Source organism: Ambystoma mexicanum, chromosome 3p (genome assembly GCF_040938575.1).
Source record: "Ambystoma mexicanum isolate Mex_15411 chromosome 3p, UKY_AmexF1_1, whole genome shotgun sequence".
NCBI classification, from domain to species: Eukaryota; Metazoa; Chordata; class Amphibia; order Caudata; family Ambystomatidae; genus Ambystoma; species Ambystoma mexicanum.
Genome location: NC_090925.1, coordinates 1,241,424,866 through 1,241,436,219, shown reverse-complemented (window position 1 = coordinate 1,241,436,219; position 11,354 = coordinate 1,241,424,866).

Below are 11,354 nucleotides of genomic sequence, written 5' to 3'. Positions count from 1 at the left end.
AGGCAAAATTCAGTTGCTCGAGTAAAACGTGAAGCTTATTAATGTAACTTTCTTTGCATCCAAACATGTCTCAGAGCTTGGCTTAAATGCTTTCCCTTTCTCCGAGGGGAGCCTACTCTGACCCAGGACTGTATCATGCTGAATCCCAACGAAAGTCAGTTGATCCTGCTGTTCTTTCCACTGCCAAGGGCATCAATCATGCATGGTTCACTAAAAAGCAAGAAGTTGTCAGGGTAGTGCAACACCGGTCTGGAACCAAAAGTGCCTACAAAAGGGCTAAAAATCTCAAAATAAGCCCACAACGCAGAACGTTCCACTGGCATGCACCTGTTAAAGTAGAATCTACCCTCAAATTGGAAACCTAACACACAAAATCTTCCATGTGCCCTGGTTGCAACACATGAAATGCAGACTCAGTGTCAGCTGACCCTCTTGACAATGACGTACACTCTCCTTTTCAGATCCGCCACAGCGCCTGGGCACCACTTTGGTGTTGACGGGTGCGGTACAAATACCTTTAACATTAACATTAACATTATGCATCGTAGAGAAGGAACCAACTCTCTTGAACTAACTTCCTTCTTTGGCTCCGAATCTAAACCGAACACACACAACTAGGTAAGGTGGGACAGAAGCGTATTCACAACCCTGAACAGAGCTAAATCATTCAGATTTTCGTGGTGAGCCAATGATATGTTAAACAGAAGGGACTACTGATTCTTGGCCCCAGTCTTACCCATTACTCCTTCTGTTGGAATACGAAAAACTGTCCCAAAAGCCATCAACTAAGAATCATGCCATCTTAACCCAAGTGCACTTGGATAACCAAAGCATTAATACATGGAAATCGATCAGAAAATGTAGTATTATCAATGCAGAGGCTCCACAGGCACAGGAGCACGCTTCTTATGCCCTCTCTCTTTGAATGTCTAATGACATTTCGATTGTGTGTGTAAAGATACTGCAAAGGCTCACTCCCCGACTTACATATGCATATCCAAAAAATATAAAACACCCCAATGGGGAATCAGACTAAGAGAACAGGTTGCAAGATTTAGTTGCTTTACATAGAGTTGGCATCCAAAGAACTCTGCTGCCTCGAGAGCGCTCTGGCAAATAATACAATTACATGAACTTATAAGAGAAAAAGCAACATCAGTGACATCATTACATAAGGGGTTACAATAGTTCAGGATTGGTGGTGAGCAGGGCAACATATGTATCCTTAGGTGCTGCTTTCTCGGGATTGGCTGCTCAGTTGGCGGGATGGTGAGCGTCACGAGGTCCATCTGCCTGTGTCCGGGCGGGGTGAGGGTTAGGTCGCGGTGAGATAGGGCGGACACTAGCATGAAAAACTACCACTAGACATACAATAAACAGTGATCATTAGTATACCTTTGAGTAAATCTTTACAAACCTATAAATTGCATGCACACAATTATATCATCATTAATTAGGATTTATATGGGGTACCGGGCTTAGGGGTCTTGGTTGGCATGATAACCTTGGTCATGGGGCGGGCCTGTGCTCATCAAAGCAATTATTATCTGGCACACTGACATTTGTTAGTTCTAGGGTGCAATATACAGTGACAGAGGTCTGGTTTTATAAGGTGGCACGCTAGGGTGGGCTGCACAACGGGGTCACACTTCTGGTACATCAAGAGAATACCTTAGGAGGGCACAGAGTTACATTGGCAGTAATTTTCCAACAGCGGTGATAAGAGGGCACGGGCGGGTTTGTGGAGATGGATGAGCTACAAGGCATGGTTCGGGCCGATTCACACACAAGACAGTGATCACAGATGAAGAGTGAGATGATACAGTGTATTATTTGTTTCAATTATCCCCGGCCCACCCATGAGAAAGGGATCTGTGAAGCTTTCAGACAGGGTGAGAAAAGATGTGGGCCGTGAGCATGTTGTGCGCGGCGCTGCAGAGGAGAGAGAAGCCTTTTTGTGTTATTGAAGTGAGAACTAGTCCAAAGATGGAGTCGAGGGCACACAAAATGGAAGCCAAGTGTATCCCGCAATAGCCCTACTTATGCTAATGTTAGCATTCGGGCAATGGATGCGTCCCCCGCTAATGTGCGAGCAAGTGGTCCATTTCGTGCTGGATGTGTGAGGGGGGCCCAAACGACCCCTCACTCCCACACATTCCCCCCTTTCATTACATTTAAAGTAACAAACTAATCCTTATTACAATTTTCACTCCGATAGTACTCTACTTCCTTCACTGCCTCATCCCATGCGGGAGTCCCTTTTATTGGCATCCACGTTCTACACACACCTCGTAGGCTTTGACCCCTCCTGGTGTATTCATCTGATGTGCATGCCATATATATATTCTACCACCCCCATCAAGGCCCACCCACACCTCCCTATACCATTGTAACTCCCGTGGCTCCTTAATGGTGGTGTGGTATAAGTTATCTACCCTGTCCCCATGCTGGTGATATACAGCTGTCAGGTGATACTTTGGTGGATTTGACTCCCCAGTCTGTATTTGAGCATCTATAATGGTTGCTACCATTGTCGATTTGCCCATTGTTACCATCATCATTGTTGAACTAGGCATAGATTTTGCACAACATCGTATGCCCATCTGGCACACACAGAAAAATAGCAAAAGTAAAACGATGACTGGAACAAAAATGTTGATCATGACACTGAACCATGATAGTATCCAATTAAAAATGTCGTTGAACCAGTTGCTCAGCTCTATTCCTCCTTCTTTCTGCATTCTTTCCCCCAGGCTGTGCACTGCCGAGATTACGTGGGAAAGGGTCCCATTATCTGCGTCTTCAGAAGGTACGAATGTACAACATGCGCTCCCGATTTTTCAGCAAACACCGCCGTCCATTGCTGTGAGAAGGTCCAGGACGTACCGGTTCTGCATTGTCATTAGGTGTAGAGCTCGAAGTTCCACTTTTATGACGTTGAACCCTTCTTCAGTGTCATTTTCCAGTTGGATCAGCTCCCAGCGCATGATCTGTAGCCATTTGGCATTTGTTCGTGCTTGAAGTCCTGGCACCAGGACGGAAACAAAGAAGGTTTCAGCAGAATTGAACAGTTTATATTTGGCTGGAATCTCAGCAAGGTTGTCAGATGATTTGCTAGAGATATCGTTGGATGACCTGCTTTTGCGGGATACCCTGTCTTGTAGTTCGTTTCCAGACAGGATGTTGTATGTGGAAGGCTATGTTGTCGCTGCCTGGGGTGCTGCAGATATGTCAGCCGAATGACTCCCCCGTTGGATTTTGCTTTCTGGAATCACCATTAGTGCCAAATGCCGGGTGGCCAGGGCACAGGTACCCCTCCAAGATATTGGAAGGTGCAGGTATGCTCGTTTGCCACATTCTCAATACCTGTCCATGAGTACTGCTTTACCCTTTTTCATGTCTTGGATGATAATTGTTTTGTTGCATTTTCTGTTCGAGGCCATTTGTACCTTCCCCTCGCCATGAAAACAAAGTTCATATTCCTTTTCTTTCTGTGTTTTGATGGGTTTCTGACCCATGTAAACCTTGTCATATGTTGGGACCAGACCGGAGTGCATGTCTCTTTGACCCATTGAAAGTTCTCTTCAGTAAGTCCTTGAAACGCTTCTGCTTTGCACATGGTCGTCTCGTCATGCCATTTGTTTCCGTGAACCGTTTCCCTCTGATAACAAAAAATGGTTCTTTGATGCAAATCACTCCTTGCGGCTTACTCGTGCAGGTTTTCTCATTCTGCACCACTTTGTGTGACTGGAAGGTGCTCCAAATCCTACACAATACAAGATGAATTAAACATTGGGAATCCGACAAGGGTACTTCTTGAGGTATAAGTATTTTAGGTGTGCCTGAGGTGTGCAGTGTTAGAGATTGTTTGATTGATCTGGGTGACGGGGGTCTTCAATTTCATCTAATCCCAGGCCATGGTATACATCATACCTTTTCCCTCTCACCCCCCTTTTCCATCTCTTCCTCCCCCCTTCCCTGTTATTTATCATTTTCGCTCTCTGGTATTTTATGGGAAATACATCTGCCCATGTTGCATTGCTTAATTCACTATCAGTTTGCCAAGACTGTGGTATCGGAGGGTCTTGGGTAATTGAAATATATGGGTTAAAGTGCATTACAGTGCCTTGTGAGGTAGGATCTGTGGTTGTATGTGCATTGGTATATGTCAGATCAGGCTCACCGAACCAGGAATAATCACCATCATACTCATTAGTCTCATTGTCATTGCCTAAACCCATAGCAGCAAGTGGAAAAACGGGGGTTTTGACAGTTCGGTTTTTATGCAACGTAGTGAGATTGTCGTTTAGAGAGCCATTATGTTTCCACATTGTTGTGACTCCAGCCCATATGAGGCTTGAGCCTTCCCGTATCAGGTTTACCCCACTCCCCCCTCTTTCATATCCCCAATTATGAAAGTAAATGTCCAATACAAGGCAGCGAAAAATAAAATCAGGGAAAATACTATTGCTGCAAATGCTAATCCACATTCATAGTTGTACCATTTATTTATTCTATTATCTATCACTATCTACATTTGAGTCGATGTTAGTGAGGGCCCTCCTTTCCGTCATATTTCCACGTGAAGGGGCGATATAAAATGGTTAAGTACAATGCAAAAAACTTTTCATACTTCTATACATATTTTCTTTTCGATAATTACCGCATTAATATCAATTTCTTTTAGCTATTCACTCTTTCTAATGTTAATTCATACACTACTGTTTCACTTCATGAATGTTTTTTGAAAAAGATGAACTTATTTAAAACACATGAAAAAGTAATAAATGACAGAAAGATGCAGAGAGAAAGAGTGAGGTGGAGAAAGAGAGAGAGAGCGAGAGAGAGAGAAAGAGAGAGAGAAACGTATACTGTAGACTTTTAATGCAATTCTCTGCACATGTTTCTTTATTGTACAATTTTCTTGGTTCCATATTTCTCAAAAAAAATTTTCTCAATTTTGTTTGCACATTACACATCTCTATTTTAACCACTTACAACTTCTGCACTCTGTAGTTGGTCACTTCGAAGAGTTATGCTATTGTGTGCTCTTCTCACATCTGAGAGATGCACCCAATATTTCAACCCCTTGACCCTCACTGCAGTTGGTGTGCAATAGATAACCTCATAGGGACCGTGAAACCGTGAGGAGTTCCATCTCCACACGAAACTTCACACATACACATTTTCTCCTGGCCTTAACTGGCCTGTTGGGCTGTCCTGTGCTGGTGTTGTTGTATCTGTCTCACTGTTCTGTTAAATGGTGGTGCTATTTGTCTTGCTATACTACGCACTGCGCCTATCAGTTGGGAAATGTATTCCTTAAATTCATCCCCCAGCACTGTGGCAGCTCTGTGAGTGTCTGATGCTTTCCTTACTGGTGAGAATGGTGTAGGAATGCGCCGTCCCATCACTATTTCGTGCGGGCTCAAATGGTGGTCTTTACTTGGCTGTGTTCTGAGTTGGAACAGTGATAGAGGCAAGCAATATACCCAGTTCTTTTTAAGTGTGTTACACAACTTGGACAATTTATTTTTGAGCAGGCTGTTGATCTTTTCTACCATCCTGTTTGCCTGCAGGTGATAAATCGAACTTAATTTGTGCTTTACACCTAACAACGTTGTCACTTCCTTGAAAAGATCATTTACAAAATGGGTGCCATTGTCTGACCTTATTACATTGCATATGCCCCACCTGGAGAACACCTCTCTCACCAAAAACCTTGCAGCGCACTTTGCATCTGGGTGTGGACATGGCCCGCTTCCATCCACCGTGAGAATGGGCAAACTATTACTATGAGGTACCTTGCTCCATTACATCTCTCTCCCATGTCTGCATAATCAATGTGGAGCTCTCTAAAAGGCCCCACTGGACGCGGTAGTGTTCTTCGCAGTTTTCTAAGAGTCATCCCTGAGCTGTATGTTTGGCATGTAGTGCATTCTATTGTAAATTTGGACAAATGCTCCTGCAAATTCGGGACAAACCACTCTTCCTGAATTTCTGCTTCAATGTGTTGTTTAGTTACATGTGTTGGGAAGTGTAGTTGTTGAAATGCTATCTCTAACAATTCTACTGACATTGCTACCTTTCCTGTCAGTTCTTGTCGCCATATCAAATCTGTTGGTGATTGTTTGCATCTTCTTTTTCGCATAATTCTTGTTCCTCTAATGGTGCACATTTTTGCAATTCAATTATTTGTACAATTATTGTGTGGCTGTATCCTTCTTCTTGTATGTCTGAACTTGTTGTTTTTACAATACACTCTAAAAGTTGTTGGACATTAAAGTATGCTGCTTCTTTCGTGGCAGCGTCCGCTGCCGCATTCCCCAGCAAGATCGCATCCGTGTTTTTGGTATGTGCTTGGCACTTCACCAATGCTACCACTGATGGTTCTGTAAGTGCTTCTATTAGATCATTCAATAGTGCTGCATGTTGTACTGGCGAACCATCTGCCCTTCTAAATCCTCTTCTTCGCCATCATGACAACCCTGAGTACACCGTTGTTGTCGCATATGCTGAGTCCAAATATATTGTCACAGCACATCCTCTAGCTTTATGTAGAGCTTCAATCAGTGCTATTAGTTCTGCTGCCTGCGCTGAATAATGTGAGGGGAGGCATTTCCGTACGATAACTTCATACCCTTCTTCTTCCATTCTTACCACTGACGCCCGACATATTTTTCACCTGTCTCACTGTCTATTGATGCTGAACCATCCACAAAATATATTTCCCCCTCCTCAAGTGCATTTTCACTTGCTTTTGGAATGTCATCTTCTTCTCCTTCATATGTGGCGCATTCATGTGCCTGCATGTCTTCTACCGTGCATGGCTCAGTAATGAATGTGGCTGTTTTCACTGTCTTACATCTCACCACATGAACGTTTGGGCTGGATATTATGATCTTGTATGCTGTCACCCTTTGCATGGCGAGGGTGGATTTGGACCTTTCTAAAATGGCAAACAGTGAGTGCTCGCGTACAGTGTCACCGAACACCCCATCACGATGGTGGCGCTTTTTTTAATATCGAAGGCCGCTGCTGAGAGTGCTTGTTCGCACGCGAAGTGGCCTTGCATTACCGAGTCTAGTGTGCTGCTTTAGTAGGCCAATGGCTTGTGGACTAATGATGTCTTTTGTGTTAGAGCTGCGGTCATTAATATGCCATTGCAATGTGAAAACAAGTAGAACTGCTGGTCATAATCCAGGTTCACTAAAACTGGTGCATGCGCGATGAGGTCTTTTCATTTGAAATATTTGGTCATCATTTCTTGTGTCCATTTTAGGGGGATCTTGTCCTTTTGTGCTTCTTTAAGCCCTGTAATAGTGGGCGCGTGTACGCTGCATAGTCAAGTATCCATGCGCGGCAGTATTTGCAAATGCTGAGAAATTTCTGCATTTCTTTAACTGTCTTTGATATTATCAAGTGGCGTATTGCTGCTGCCCTGTCTGGTATGATTCTTTTGCTATCTTTCGAAATCAGTTGTTCTAAGTAGAGTACCTCGGCTAAGCAATATTGAGCTCACCTTTGTCTACCTTGTATCCTTTTGTGGCTAGTAAATTTAGCAATGATATTGAATCAGTCCTGCACTGTTCTTCACTTTTACTGCAGATGAGTAGGTCATCCACGTACTGGATTATTGTGCTCTCTACGTCCACATTACCAAGATCTTCATGCAATATTCTATCGAAAATGCTGGGGCTCTCACAGTACCCTTGTGGTAATCTACAAAGCTCATATATGCCCCCCAACGTGAATGCTGTGAGATACCCGCAACTCGGGTCAAGTGGCACTGAGAAGAAGGAGTTCTTCAAATCCACTACCATGAAACAAGTAGCATCTTTAGGTATACTACATTAAATGGATGCAGGATTTTCTGTATGATGTCATTAAGTGGGCGTAGGTCCTGTATCATCCTCCAAGCCCCGCCCCTTGATTTTTTGATCGGATAAATCGCTGTATTACAATTACAAGTAGAAATTGACGGCACTACTTTACCTCGTTCTAATAATGCGTTTATTGTTTCTTTGATTCCGTCCTCTGCTTCTCTTGATAATGGGTTCTGTTTTACTCTTGGCTGTATTGCACCTGGTTTCAATTTTATTTTTACTGGCGTGACTTCTTGTACTAGCCCTACGTCATGGGGGCCTGTAGTCCATAATACTGGCTGCACCTTTTCCATATCTTCCTCAAATATAGTGGGTGGCACACTAACACTAGCCATGAGAGGGTTGTTTATTTCTCGGTGCTGGATCACTATATCACACAGTACATTTATTTCCATTATTATTTCCCCATCAGTATCATTGTCAGTGAACAATTCCTCATCAGTTAAATCACGCGAATGTTCGGGTCTATGCACATCACTGTTCTCCATTCGCACCCATGTGTGTCCAGTACTATCACCGCAATACGTTTGCTTGAAACCTGTACCCCTTCCAAATCAATAGACAATATCGTGCCAGGTACAACATCTGAATTTACAATTGGGCGGAAGACAGAATCAGAAGGCATTTTCGAATACTTGCGTGTTTTCTCAGGTACCACTCTAGCAAGCACCCGTATTCCATAAATGTACATGTCCATGTCTATGGGCACCCCTCTTACTGCAATTTCATTCGTCATAGTACTTATCATCAACATTGCTCTTACTGGACACACCCCTGGAGTGGAGCACACTATCCCTCGTTCTGTGAAGGAGATGGTCATATTCAATTTGCTAAGGAGGTCCTGTCCCAACAAATTTGTTGGCGAGTCTTCATGATATAGTAGAGGTGCTCACACTGTCTTTACCCCCACCGTTATGTCGAGATCTTTTGTGTAAGGAACTTTTAACAAAGCCCCAGAGAACCCATGCATTTCCAAATTTTTTCCTGAGAGCGGGAACCGGCCTTCCATGAGGCACGATTTTTCAGCTCCCAAATCCACCATAAAGATGAACTGTTTGTTGCCTATCTACGCCCCCATCAGTGGTTCCTAGGACTGGACACAAAGGTGCTTTCTGTGGGCTGTCCTAATCTGCATATGTCTCTGTTCCTGGAACAGAGAAAACATTGTCCCCCACTACTGCTGCGCCGTGAAAAGGTGATGGCGCGCCATTTGCAGCAGTTGCAAAAATTGTAGTGTTTGCGTTTCCCATCGTGTTCTGTCGTGCTACTTGTTGCATTCCTCGCTGCTGTGGTTGCTGTCTCTGTTGCATTTGCTGTGCTCTCTGCTGCGGTTCATTATAGCATTGTTCATTCTGCCCACTCCCACCCATTGGTAACCCATAAGGACGCCTGGATGTGGGTGGCCATACTGCTGTTCATTTCCCATGGGAGGTTGCCCTTGGTAATATCCCATTGGTCTCATTCTGCACTCTCTCGAAAAATGTCCCAACCTCCCGCAATTCCAACATGATCCTTGGGGCCCTCCCCTCATTCCTTGTCCCCCACATCCACTATTTCCCATTCCTCCAAATCCTCCTCTCTGTCCCCTGTACCCATCTCGTCCTCTTGCCGGTCTGCCTTGCCATTGGGGACCTTCGTACTGCTCCTCTCCTTCCCATTGTTCCTGTCTGTTTGCGGACTAAGTTGCTGCCATCCTCGCTGGTGTATTTCCTGACCCCTCCTCTCCTTCCCCCTGCCTGTCAGTGGAGGTTGCTGAATTCATTGCCGCGACTTTCACTAATTTATTCTGCACTAACTTTGCTTCGTCTGCCAACCTTCTCTGTGCTATTTCTTTTTCTCTTTCTTTGATCCTCCGACAATGGTGTACTATTATGCTCTGAACCTCTGGCCAGCCCTTGGCTACTATCTTAGCTATTTTATTCAAGGCCTTCTGTACCTCCTTCGGGAGCCCTTTTTTAATTATAAAGTAGAACAGGGTGGTGGATTTGCTCCTGAAGGATGAATTGTGTAGCCTCTTCCTCCTCTCCCATAATGCATTGCATCACTAAATGTAAATCTGGAGTATCTGGAAACGTTCTCCGCAATGTATCCCACACTTGTGCCCTTACGTTGTTGAATGACGACCCATCATGGTAGTCACAGTTAATTGTTACCCCCGGGAAGCCAGCCTTCAAACACACTCCGTCTGCTTGGTCACTGACGGCGGACACTATTAAACTTTTTATATCCCCTATGGCTAATGGTACCCCTGCTGTGTTCTTTTCAAATGTGTGTATCTACTTCCCCGCCCCATCCGAAAGTGGAGGGAGGAGTTTGAACAGGTTATTTTTGTCCATTTGTGCCCATGGTATGTAGTGTGGTCTTCATACTCCCTTATGTATCAGAGGCATCTGTAGTTTGGCCTTACCTCCTTTTTCACTTACCGTTCCTTCTTTGTTTTACTTACCAACATGTTTCCTACTCTTTGCCTCAACTTCCCTTGCCACCTTGGGAGGCTTCCCTCCTCTTGGTAAAATCAAAATGGTAGCAGAGACCCTGCTGCTTCTGCCCCATCTTCGTATTCATCTAGATTGCTCCATACTTCATCTATCTTTTCTTCTAACTCTCTTTCTCCCTGTCCCTCTCCTCCTTGGTTATCTGGCGTGTCGGGTCGTATTTTTCTTACAGGTCTGCCATTTAAATGGAAGAGGAACTCTCCTAAATGCCACTCTTGTTCTTGCCCTTTCGGTATCGGTGCCGGTGGTGGCGGGGACGGTGTAGATCCCCCGCTATACTAGGCGGAGGCGTCAAATCGATTGCTACCACTGGTGGTACTTGTCCTCCCCCTGGCAACATCTGGCCTCTATCACATAAGGCTCTTAATAGTGTTATTTCCATTTGGGCATGAGCAAGCTGTCTACCTACTGCGCTAGATTCACTGGAGGGGCACTAGTTGGTCCGTATAGCCCTCCTGTTTCATACAGTGGCGGGGCTGTGGCAACTGCTACTGCTGGGGTGCTTGGTGCCAGCACATACCAGGGCTCACTGTATCCCACAGCAGGCCTTGTCAGTAACGGATAAAGTTTAGTGAGGTCATTCTCTCCTGCTCTCCTGTTTTTACTGTACGTTCATCCCCTGTGGCTCCCTCTCCCCCCCACCGTGGCTATGGGTTTTTCTAAGGATGTCTCTTTACTTACCTCACCACTAGGGACTGCCTCTGCGAACATTCTCCATAAGTCTAATACTTCCCACCTGTTTTGCAGCTGCTTTCCCCGGTACTTGGCTAGCAAATGGGTTGCCACAAGATCTAACACTCTTTTCTCAAAGGACCCTCCCTCTGGCCAGATTGTGGACGACCCTTCTCCTTTTATTTCAGTTAGCCATTGCTCGTGATATTTCTGTATTTTTTCACTATACAAAGGGCGGTGTTGGCAAATATGTGCTAACAGTGTATTCCCCCCCCATGACACCTTATTTTGTGTTCTTATA